Source organism: Ursus maritimus, unplaced genomic scaffold (genome assembly GCF_017311325.1).
Source record: "Ursus maritimus isolate PB19 unplaced genomic scaffold, ASM1731132v1 scaffold_5, whole genome shotgun sequence".
In the NCBI taxonomy this organism is placed as follows: domain Eukaryota; kingdom Metazoa; phylum Chordata; class Mammalia; order Carnivora; family Ursidae; genus Ursus; species Ursus maritimus.
The window spans coordinates 45,691,673-45,703,705 of record NW_024426663.1 but is presented as its reverse complement, the minus strand read 5'-3'; the positions used below and the strand labels follow the sequence as shown (position 1 = coordinate 45,703,705).

Here is a 12,033-nt window from a genome sequence, read left to right as displayed (position 1 = left end):
CTCCCCTAAGAAGTCTTTCTGATTTCTACTGCAACTGCTGGGCTGGACCCAAAGGAAGGCATTAATGTTCTGATCCAAGCCTCAACAAAACCCCTTTCCCTTGATATATTTGTTGAACAGGAATTGCTTGTCTATGTTTATTTAAACATATTTGCCACATGATTAATGAGTAACATGAACCACTTACACCTGGGAATCATTAAACCTGTCATTTCCATTTCCCTTGCCTGTCTGACCTTTCCCTAGCTTACAGGTACAGCACTATACATCCTATCCTGTCTCTTTAATACCTTTTATGGTTGTGTTACTCAGAGTAGGCTAGATGTTAACAAGAGTAAAATTCCAGTGGCTTAACGCAACAGGTTTATTCTCATTTCTGTCACAGTCCCATGCAAGATTGCAGTGAAGTTCCATGCAGTCATTTAGGGATTCAGGCTCATTCCTTTTTACAATTCCACCTTCCTCTGAGTCTTTGGAATCATCTCCATTTGGCCAGGAGAGAAGCAAACAGAGCTTGCGGAAAAGGTTCCTGGTCTTCAGTGAGGCACACTGACTTTGATGAGAACCAGTTTCATCTCCCAGCCCTGCTTCTGCCCTGATGCACAGGGAGCAAGAAGCACCATGAGTGGGAAATCAAAAAAGAGGGGACCCTGGATACCACTGGGCACCAGCAGCTTCCACCACAGTGATGAAAGAAAACAAAGCACCTTCTAACTACTATGACAAATATGGAAACTGTGCATGTGCTATATCATGTAATAAAGGGCAGGGACAAAGAAATATGCCTGGCTTCCTAAAATGCATATAGCAACAATACAGAGTACTCAAGTACATGTAGGTGTCTCTTTCTCTCCATGACCCTATAGTTGTGAAACTTCTGAGCCTGCAAAGATTTATTATTATTATTATTATTATTATTATTATTATTAACCTTTCTTTTGAGTTGTGGTAATATATATATATATATATCATAAAACTTATCATCATAACCATTAATTGTACATCTCAATAAGTGTTAAGTACATTCACATGGTTGTGCTACTAATTTCAAAAACTCTTTCCATAACTTCGGAGTAATAAATTAACATTCAAGAAAACTAATAGGATCTATGTTTGCGATTCCCCACATAAAGACTGTAAACATTTTTTAAGAGTTCTGTAATAGCACGGTTATTTTAAGATCAATTTATAGTATACTGATCGTAATTAAAGAGTATTATTTATTCTTTTGTTTTTTAATTGTAATAAAATACATGACTCTAGAACCCGCCTCAGGTGGGGCCAGAGGATGTGCATAAAGTGGAGAGGACGTAGAAAGCTCCATAATTGAATCGATGTCTGATACACCACTTGAATAAATTCTTCCATGACTTTCCATAGTTCTTGCTTCATAACATGATAAACTATTTGAACTGAAAGGGACCTTAACGCATCTAGTTTCTGCAAAGATCACTGCAGGTTTCTCTCACACTGCCTTGAATTCAAGTCTGTATATAATCCTTTACCAGGCTGCACGAGCCTGTGGGTACAATAGAACTATCCCCCACTGCAGTCATCTGAACTTACCCGCTCCTTGTCCCATGTTTCAGCTCACCTCCAACTGACACCCAACAGGGAGTCAGCAGGCAGTCCCTCAGGCAGGCTCCCCATTCTCCTGCTCTAGACGTCCTTTAGGTGGGCTCTTCTGGTGCCTCTCATCACCACTACCTCCACTGCTGCTACCTGGCCCCACACACAATGCGAAGATCCATGTCCTGGGAGCCATCACCTATGATAAGCTCCCCAGGCTATGACTCTTCCTGATGGACAGGCTGTTCTTCCCGGGATCAAAGCCTGACCACGACCTGGGCATACCTGCAGAGCAGGGCTCCCTTCCATATTTCCTAGAAGCTAGAGAGCCCTCTCCCCATAGGACTATCTCCACCCTATGTGGTGAGCCTGGAGAACAGTCACTGGCTTGACCTCTTTTTCCCTCCTTCACCCCCAGCAACCCCCAAGTACTGAGCACAAACCTTACCCTTGTTGGCTCTCTTCCCCCAAAGCAAAGAAGCTCAGGGAGAGGCTTCCCTATGCTTCCAGCCCCATCAGTCCTTCGTGCAGCCTCTGACATGTCTGAGTCTCAAGTTCATGTGCTTTTTTGTCTTTCCTGGACATCATAAGCTTTCTGAGGACAGATGAGCTGGTGTCTTCTGTGCACAGAGAGCACCATGGCTATAAACTGCCCGACAATGAATGAGTAAAGGAACACAGATGCACACTACACTTTCCTTGGTGGCCTAACCATTCCAAGACAGGTAGTAGTAAGGTGTCATACTGTTTCTAAAACAATTGTTTTCATACATATAGGTGTTTTATTTAAACAACTTACTATGTTTCTGATCTCTCTAAATCTGACATTTTCCACTCAACAACTAGAGATTAATATTCACCAGCACTATAGGATGAAGAACATTATCAGATTCCATCAGAATGATTATTTATGTTTTCTACTCAAATAATAACAATATTCTTTTTTAAAAAGTCCAACCAAGATTGCTCCTTCCATGTGTCGTGGCCCAAGCAACAATGGAGAGCCTGGTAATCAGACACCTGAGTTCTTCACAGTGTAGCAATGAATGATTCTTTTCTTTCTCTGTTCACTGGTGTTTTCTAGTCTTACCCTCCATTTCACAGCTTTGTTAAACATTCAGGTCAAGGTCAGAGCAAGGAACTATTTCAGGGTGGAAGGAACCGAATTTGGCTTACATAGAGGTCAATGGCCTCTCCCCATTGACAACACTTAGCACCCAGCCAAGGAGTCTGTCTCTAGATTCCAGCAGAGAAAAAAACAAAAGTAAAAAAAACAAAACAAAAAAAACCCCCCAAAAACCTCCCTCAAGAAAATGTCAATTTTGCTCTGTTTTGCCCCAGGCTAATCCTGTTTCAGGTTACAGGGCAGCAGTTCCTTGCAGAGGGGAAGTACTAAACCTGAATTCTATTTCTAGCACTCACTCAAATGCTCCTCGACCTTATCCTGGCCTCTTCATCAGCTTTGTCCCACCCCCTGCCCAATCCTGGCTCTAAACTGCTACCCTCCAGCATTTCTCTACTAATGGTATTATTGTGTGTAAGTGTGTAACACAACGGAAAATTCCCTAAAACTTTAAACCCAAGTGGTCTTCATTACAAGGAGCCACTAATACCAACCAGCCTAAAGGGGTTTCTGGGAATGAGCCTCAAAAGTCTGGCTTCCAGTACTTGCGACATTAAAAGTCTAAAACTGACCACTAAGGAATAGGGACATAGGAATACCGATCTTCCCTGGAGGCAGAATTCACCCCTTACCTGGGAGGCATAAACATACCCACAAAATCTCCTACAGGAAGCCATGGCAAACCACCCTGTGTTTAGCCCACATTTTAGCGATTTACTCTGCTCACATGGGAGCCATTTGTAGCACTGGCATCCATAAGTTGTTGAAGCAAATAAACCTGACCCTACTAGTGAGGGGAGAGGAAAAAAAAATTCCCTTCTGGAGATGCCAGTTCCAGTGTATTTTGTGAAAACAAAAGCGACTCTGCGTAATAGTAGAGGCCATTTTTCCAATACTTTGTAGCGAACCATGATTACACATGGTGCTGCAGCCATGTTTCTGGAGGCAGCGCTGGCTTCCCTGAGAAGGCACACCTTGGAGGAGAACAGCTGAATCAAATAGTGACTTTACCTCTTAGGCACTGGGTGACCTTGAGCACTCATATCATGTCCTGGTCTCAGTTGCTTCTATACAATGGGGTTTCTACATGGACCTAATTGATCATATTTCCAGACAAATGAGAAAATGCCTGTCCAATGTTTTTAGCTCTGTGTCTGAACATGCCAATTACTTTATGAATGTTACCTATTAACAATAATTATAATACTAAGGCTCATGAAGAAAAATGTCATAGCCAGGGAACTCATGAAAGATGACCAAAAGAACTGATCCTATTAACCCCTTTTGGCCTAAAGCATTCTAATAGATACTTCTATCTTAGCACCTATTACATGTCCTTGTACTCTTTGTTTACTTGTTTATATCCCCACAATTCTGAATCTCCTCTCTTTTTTATCACTTTATCGCAATATCTCTCTATCAAGTGGGAGGGAAAATTTGTCTCATAAAGCCAAAACAGTTGTTTCCTATATAAATTATTTCTAGAAAAATAGCATTTTGCTTATTTATTGTGAACTGTTTTCCCTTTCCCTCCTCTGTCTGTCAGGAACACCAAGTCCCAGATTCAGAGTAATTTGCCAAGAGTTGTTTAGGTACTAAAAGTGTCCAAATCCATGAAAGATTTTTGATGGGATGAGTCCATTTTCAACCCTGTTGTGGCCTGCAGATGTGGAAGCTAGGAATTTCAAGGTGGATAAAAGGAAACAGAGTCAGTAACTGCACAAATGAGCCTCTTACTATGGAAATACGTGGGTCTTTGAGGAGTGAACATCCTCAGCTTTCTAAAGAAGGACTATGAGCCAGCAGAGTGAAGCAAGTCTTGTCCCATTGCTTCTCTTGTTTTGGCAGTGGGCTTTTGAAGCTCACTACAGATGTGATGCTGGGGGGCCCATTTTAGTTTGTAGAATGTTGTTTAATCCATCAGAACAACTGCAGTAGATATACTGAAAAGTATGAGACTCAACTTCAGCAGTTTAACAGCAGGCCATTATCTCAAATTGGAACTTATGAACTTATTCAAACCATTATTCGAGCTTATTCAAATGAATCTGAGCTCCTACTAATGGGACTAGCTATATAATTTGTAAATCCAAGTACAAAATGAAAATGCAGAATCCTCTTCAAAACTTATTAAGCATCTCAGGATGGTAACAGCAGACCAGTAACCCAAGCATGGGCAATGGGCACAGGACAGAGGCTCTAAAACCAGCCTTGCCTGCTAAGGACAACTTCCTAAGCCAGGCACCAACTATGTTCAACTCCTCCACAGTAGGCCAGCGGCTGCAGCAGAAAAACAAAAAACCAGCACCATTAAAACCTCAATGTCATCCCTCTCCCAAACTACCGCACTTCCTCATAGCCTCCATCAGATGGCCACTTTCCACTTGTGGTTTCCCCCTGCAAGTCTTCACTGTTCATAAAGCAATTAAAAGATATCAAACACACACACACACACACACACACACACAGCATCTAAAGCCCTACAGAATTACCTCCCTAATACTTGCAGTTGGTTTTGAATGATGTGCCTGAATGGGAGTGTCAAGTAGAAACATCGCACATCAAAGCCAAAGAAGCTAAATTCAAGGTTGCAAACCAAAATCCCACGGAAACGCTGTTAGGAGATACGCCCCCGCCCCCAAAGTCTCTGCCTCACACAGTAAGCCGCACAAGTGAATTGCTTTCTGAATATTCCCTTCAAGACTTGGGGGAGGGGGGGGTAAATCCTGAAATGGCTGTAATTGCAGAGAGTGAAAAGAGAAGCTGAGATAACAGGCAGGCAGGGGCGTAATTTCATTCTCGCTGGTGGATAATTTGATAAGAAACCTGGATTCTGAGCGGCCACACAATGGCCTATTTATCCGGCTCTCACGCACCACCCGCAGCCCCGGCTGGGAATCACGGGGGTGGCAGCCGTCCCCGGAAAACGGCGGCGCTCTGGCACAGGAAAGCCAGCTGATAAACTGATCTGCAGACAACGCTTCTTCCTTCCTGGGAAGCAGCCACAAAGGCCGCCAGCTGACCTCGGCCGAAGCTGTTCCTCGGCCGAGGAGAGCGAGAGGTGGGAGGAGGGGGAGCGGCGGGATAGGGGTGAGAGGAGGCAGGGAATCGCCGACAACTCCCCCCCCCCCGCCCCCGCCCCGGCTTCCCAGAGTTTCCTTTGGCAAAAGCATCACACGGCGTGACTCCGACCGAGCCCACGCTAGCACAGCTCGTCTCCTAGTCTCTCCAAGCCCAGGCGGAACAGCGTCCGCGTCCCCATCCCCACCCCGCTGCCCGGCCCCTCCACAGCTAGGCGGCGGCCCATAGGCCCTTCCGGCCGGGGCTGGCTTGGCCCGGGCTGGGAACTAATTTGGTTCGGGGAACGGGAACCAACTGGCAAGGCCCTCCCCGACAGTCCTCTGGGGTGGCCCCTCCCTACAGCCTTCGGTCAAAAGCAAAAAAGAAACACAGACATTTGTGTCACCCTATTAAGCACACAGGGCTTTGAATGGTGCACCGGGCGCAAAGAGTTCTCATCCTCCCCCTGGCAGGAAGCAGGCAGAAAGTTCCTAAAATTTCCCCGTGAACTTCCCTGGAGACAGAGAACCTTAATAGTTAATTTATTTCCTTTTCCTCTCTTCTTCCTCTTCCTCCTCTTCCTCTTCCTCCTCCTCCTCTTCCTCCTCCTCCTCCTCCTCCTCCTCCTCCTCCTCCTTCCCCTCCCCCTCCTCCTCCTTCTCCTCCTTCTCCTTCTTCTTCTTTTTCATGTGAAAACATCTTATTTTCATGTTATTTTTTAAAAGACAATTAGAAACATGGGCAGGAGGTCAGATGGGGGATTTTGAGATGCCCCAGGCACTCCCCAGGAAGCTCTGTTTTGGGGAGAGTTGACCCAGCAGCTGGTTCCTGCTGCTCTAAAATGTGTGCTTTCACTTTTTCACTACCCAAACAATTTGGTTTGGAGTCTTGAGAGCCTTGGAAAGAGCTGCCTACAGAAGAAAAGTTCTGGAAAGGGCAGTCTCCCAGAGAGCAAAAACCCAGGGGAGGAGGAACTAGCTCTGTGAACTTGGGGACCTCTGCCTGCTGGCTTGGGGTTGGGGGTCTTCAGGCCTCCAGACCTCCAGGCTGCAAGTGGGGTGGTCAGCTGGGAACCAGGATGCCCTTGATCTGCTTTCCAAATTGTACATGACTCCCACAGGGGACTAAAGGCATGAAGGGGGTCAGATCTTTAGCTGTTTGTATGGCCTGCAGCAGGAGGCACTATTTATCATCAGTTCACTGAAGCCCTACTCCAGAGGGCTCCAAGGAGCTCACATCTCTTACCTCCAGGGAGGAGGACCCCACATTCCATCTCTTAAGTTTAAGAGAAGTTTCTCTTACTTTCTCAGTATACTGCCATCAGCAGCATTGTCAGCCTTCGGGGCTTGAGCTCTGGAAGGAAATCTTCAATTTACTGGCTGCAGGGAAGTACTTTGGAGAGCAGTATAAAGTATTCCACGCCTAAGGGCACAAGGTCTCTGAGTGGATTCTTCCATAAACATCGCTCTTTCCAAGGGACAGAGTTGCCTTTTCACCTACAGGAACAAAGAAGTTGCAGTAAAGACCCCTGATGTTCTTTGGTGTTTGGGAGATCTAAATAAATTAGCCCTACTAAGTAAGGCTTTCATGATACCAGGAACTGCCTTCTAGTGAGCCTGAAGGTCCTGGGACCCTTCCAACCCCCCCCCCACACACACACACGATTTCTCACATCTTGGGGTTTGGTAGAGTTCACAGGAGAGAAAGATGTGAGGGCAGCAAGCAGTGGTCACCTTTGGCCTGAAATGAACTTCTTTGGGGTTTTTATATCCATCTATCCACTACAGGGAATTGTTTGCTATAGTGCTTCAGGAAAATGAGAAGTACTTCATTCCTAAGAATAAATTGAGAATCCTGTTTGAGATCCAGTTATTCATATTATAGTTTTGGACAATATAGAAAAGAATATGAACTGTGGTGACTATTTTCAGATGAAGGAGACTATGCATTTGCAGGTCATAAGTTTTACGATCTATTCTTAGTATCAATATCTTTGCAAAGACATCTGGGTAAAGTTAAACCATACCCTGAACACTTGTTTAATAAGCTTTCACAGGAACCTATTGAGAAAGGCTGTTCTTTGCCTCCCAGACTTTATCTTTGACTATGGCTGTCCTCACACCCCCAATGGGATAATCCCTAAGAAGAATGGGCTCTAAGCATTCTAACCCCATCCACAGCTAATGCCTCATCCAGTACCCTTGTCTCTGCCTTTATTGGATTGCAGACCTGACCCCTGACTCCCAATAGCTTTCACTGTCTCCTCTTCCCACTCTGCCCTCAGCCCTCAGATCTAATGGCAGACACGCAACTTCCCTGACCTTGACTCTCCATAGTCTCCCTCAAGTCCTGCCCTTCTCAGTAGCTCCCATGTTATAGCCATTGGCCTCTGTGGCAGGTGCTTCTGGGAGGCCTGATATGCTCCTGCCCCCCAGGAGGGGGTTCTGACACATGCTGCCCTTCAAGTTGCTTATAATACAACATTAGACAGCAAATACCTAAGAGACTTTAAATTGTGGTCAATTACTACCATGAATAAATGCACAAGAATACCACAGTTCTCTTACAAGAAAGTGATTAGGATTCAAAACCATCTACATATAATATTTCTACAGAATGGCCTCTTGTTTAGACTTGGCCATCTTCAGTCTTCTATAGAGTCATCTCTTCTTTTCCCTCCTGGTTTAGTAGAATGAGCTTTGCAAAGGGCAGAGTTCGTGCCTTCTCACAACTAAGGATAAAAAAGGCAGCAGAGAGGTCCGGTCCCCAACCTACTGTCCCTCCAACCCACTGGTCAGTGTTATCACCTCACTGGCCAATCGGCATCAGAAAGAACAGAATTCCAGCCAGCAGGACTATTTTTCAACATTAAAGTCCTCCTACTACCTACAAAGTAATGTAGCAGCATGGAAAACACTCTGATAGCTTCTCAAAAGCTAAACATAGAATTGCCATATGACCCAACAATTCCACTCCTAAATATATACCCAGAAGAAGTGAAAACAGGTACTCAATACACTTGTATACCAATGCTCATGGGAGTGCTATTCACAGTAGCCAAAAGGGACAAACAACCAAAATGTCCATCAATGGATGAATGGATAAACAAAATGTAGAATATTATTCGGCCTTAAAAAGAAATGAAGTACATGCTAACAACATGGAAAAAAATATGCTAAGTGAAAGAAGGCAGAAACAAAAGCCATATATTGTATGATCCCATTTATATGAAAGGTCCAGGTGAGTCCAGAGACAGAAAGCAGATTAATGGTTGTCAGGGGCTGAGGGGAAGGGAAGTATGGGGAGTGACTGCTTAATGGGTATGGGGTCTCCTCTGCAGGTGACGAAAATGTTTTGGAACTAGATAGAAGTGATAGTTGCACAACATGTGAATGTAGTAAATGGCACTGAATTGATCACTTTAAAATGGTTAATTTTATGGTATGTCAATTTTACCTCAATTTAAAAAAATCCTCCACCTTTGAAGGATCAGTTTATTAAGTCCTTCCCATCCTAATGGTCACTCTTTGGGTAATGGAAGATTGAACGGGGAGAAGTTAGGAGGATGAAAATGACAGATGTCTACTTTTCTCCTATCTAGTTGATCACAGTGATGATAATGACAACGATAATGGTAATTGATGATGAAAATGAAGAAAGGAGGCTTAAAAGGGGTCCTGCAAGTCAGGGCAAAACAGTATCCACAGCTTACCTAGAGCAGGACAATATTCCTCAGCCATCCTAACCCTTGAGCCACTATGCTCCCACTGTTTCTGAATCCTTGTCCAGAATCAGGGCTGGTAAGTGATGGAATCAGGATCTGCATCTGTGTTTGTCCAGTAGCAGAGCCAACATTACTTTGACTATACTACAGCATCTCCCTTAAGTGGTGGTAGATAATTATAATGACAGCTCTGGGATCATTAGAAGACCTTCTCCCTAAACTTGTATGTAATAAGAATATTAGCTATCAGTAAGTATTTAGCACATACCAGGCACAATTCTACATGACTGACATATATTAAGCTGTTAATTCCCACTGTAGCCCTATGAGCTAGGCACTATTGGTATCTCCATTTCACAGATGAAGAAACTGAGGAACAGAGAGATTACAATCATGCCCAAGATCCCATAGCTATCAAGCAGTGGTGTCTGGACTGATGTTCAAAAAAAGGCTGCTGGCCGTGAGGCCTCTATAAGAGCTTGCTCTATGAGCACCTGAATGACTACTCCTGGCTCTTCTCCTTCCTAGTGGAATTCCAACATATTTCTCCTTTGTTCTTTGCAGGAGGATCATGTCCTCTAACATCTGGCCATGCTGCCTTTGGCACCAAATCTATATACATACCCTGGACCAGAGACTTACTGAGTTTCCTTAACAATATTTTCATGCTGTTTCCTACATTTGGGATATAAATATAAATGTTTCCTACGTTTGTCTTTCGTTTGCCTTTGCTATTGTTTGTGGGATGAGCTCTCGGTGAAAGGACATTGAGACAGTAAACAAATAGCTTTGGTTCCGAAATTAAAGACTTTTCTTTGCTGCTGCAGGAATCTCTCTATTAAAAAAGATTCATTCTTTTTCTTGGGGAGTGGATGTGGGAGACTGATTCATGATTTTGTTTTATTAGTGAGTTCACAGAGGCCCAGGAAACTCATTTTGGATTGCCATTTTGCTTTTCTCTTCCTCCCTCTCCACCATCCCCCCCAAAACAGTAATACTGTGCCACAGAGCCATGAATCTCCCTAGTGAATTCAGAGTATTGGGAATCTAGTTGGGGAAAGACGCTGCTAGCCTGAGGAAGAGCTGAATGTGGCCTCAGTAATATCTGCTCTAATACATCCCCTTCCTAGTCGATAGAAAAGAATCTTGAGCCCCAAATAGCAAAAAGATGGTCACATTCATAGCTCATGGTAGACATAGAACTTAAACACTGGCCAGCTTTCTAGTTCCATATCCAAAGTTCTTCCCTACCCTGACACCTTCCTCTTCAAGCTGCCTCTGAAAGCAGCAGAGCAGTGTTAAAGGAGTCCAGGTTTGCCTGGTAGAGGTTAGGCTAGCAGCAGACACCAGAGGTGTTAGAAGGCAGGAGGGCCAGGAGCAAGGCTCAAGGCAGGGGTAATAAAGCAAAGTGTCCAGTCTTCAATCCAGTGTGTCACTAATTTCAGAGCCACGTGGTCCAAAATTCTTGATGGTTTCTTGATAGAATACTTGCTCTGGAAATCACATGAGATGGTTAAAAGTACAAAGTATGATGCTCTTTCACTGAGTACCCAGAGTATTCCTGGTTCTGGACAAGGAGCTTTCTGCGTATCATTTTAATTCCCAGAACAACGCTAAGATGTATGTTTTATTAATCTCCTTTAACAGATGAGTAAACTAAGGCTCAGAGAGGTCACACAGCCCCCAAATACCATATACCCACAGATTTGCTTGACCCTAAGGTTAGGAGACTTTGCACTAAGCCACATAGCCACCCCCAAATGAGCCTGGGGGTTCTTATCTCAGAATCCTGAACTTCTGCAGTGGATCTGTTTTCCAAAAGTAATTTTTAAATTGTTATTGGCATAGTATCCATTTTGCTAGATTTAGTCCCAATAGGACCAATGGGAAATCCCTATGGGAGGACATGGCTCTGACCTCATTTAAGACACCCTGGGGCCATGTCTGTGTTCTTAAGGCACTCAACAGATCATCTGGAAGGGTAGGTGGTGGGCTTGTCCTCTCCTCTATCACTCGAATGGGTCATCCAAGCCACTGGTAGAGCGGCTAAGAAGCAGGAACTCTGGCATCACACTACCTGAGATGAATACCAGCTATCATTTGCCAGATACAGAATCTTGGACAAGACACACTTGGCCTTTCTATGCCTCATTTCCCTCATCTATAAAGTGGGGTAATAGTACCACCTGCCTCATAGGATTATTGAGAGAACTAAATTACTTAATATATCAAAGGGCACAGAGGATTTCCTGGCACGCATTTGTGGGTGCTCGCTACTAATATGCTTTGGGGAGCCATTTCCTCCAAGTCTTGGGTAGGACTGAAAAACAACCAGAATCCTGGAACCAGCTACCTCTTTTATTGAGCACCTCATATCTTTACTAGGCATGCTTTATACATAATCTTTCTAACTCTTACAGAAATCTTATTAGATAAGCATTATTATAACCGTTTTACAAATAAGGAAACCAAGACTGTGGAAGGTCAAGTGATTTGTACCAGTCATCATACAACCAGAAAGTGGCCAAGGTGGTGTCTGAATATATGTCAGTTAGGC

The 12,033-nt window shown here is 44.1% G+C and overlaps 1 protein-coding gene across 1 annotated transcript in view; it reads right to left on the bottom strand.

Annotated features, from left to right (window-relative positions):
- The window catches only part of ANKRD55 (ankyrin repeat domain 55), a 286,535-nt gene extending 279,255 nt beyond the window's left edge, over positions 1-7,280 (bottom strand). Inside the window, exon 1 of the mRNA XM_008691404.2 lies at positions 7,055-7,280. The gene's annotated coding sequence lies outside the window, so the exon portion shown is untranslated. The remainder of the gene's footprint in view (positions 1-7,054) is intronic.
- Positions 7,281-12,033: the final 4,753 nt, after the last annotated feature.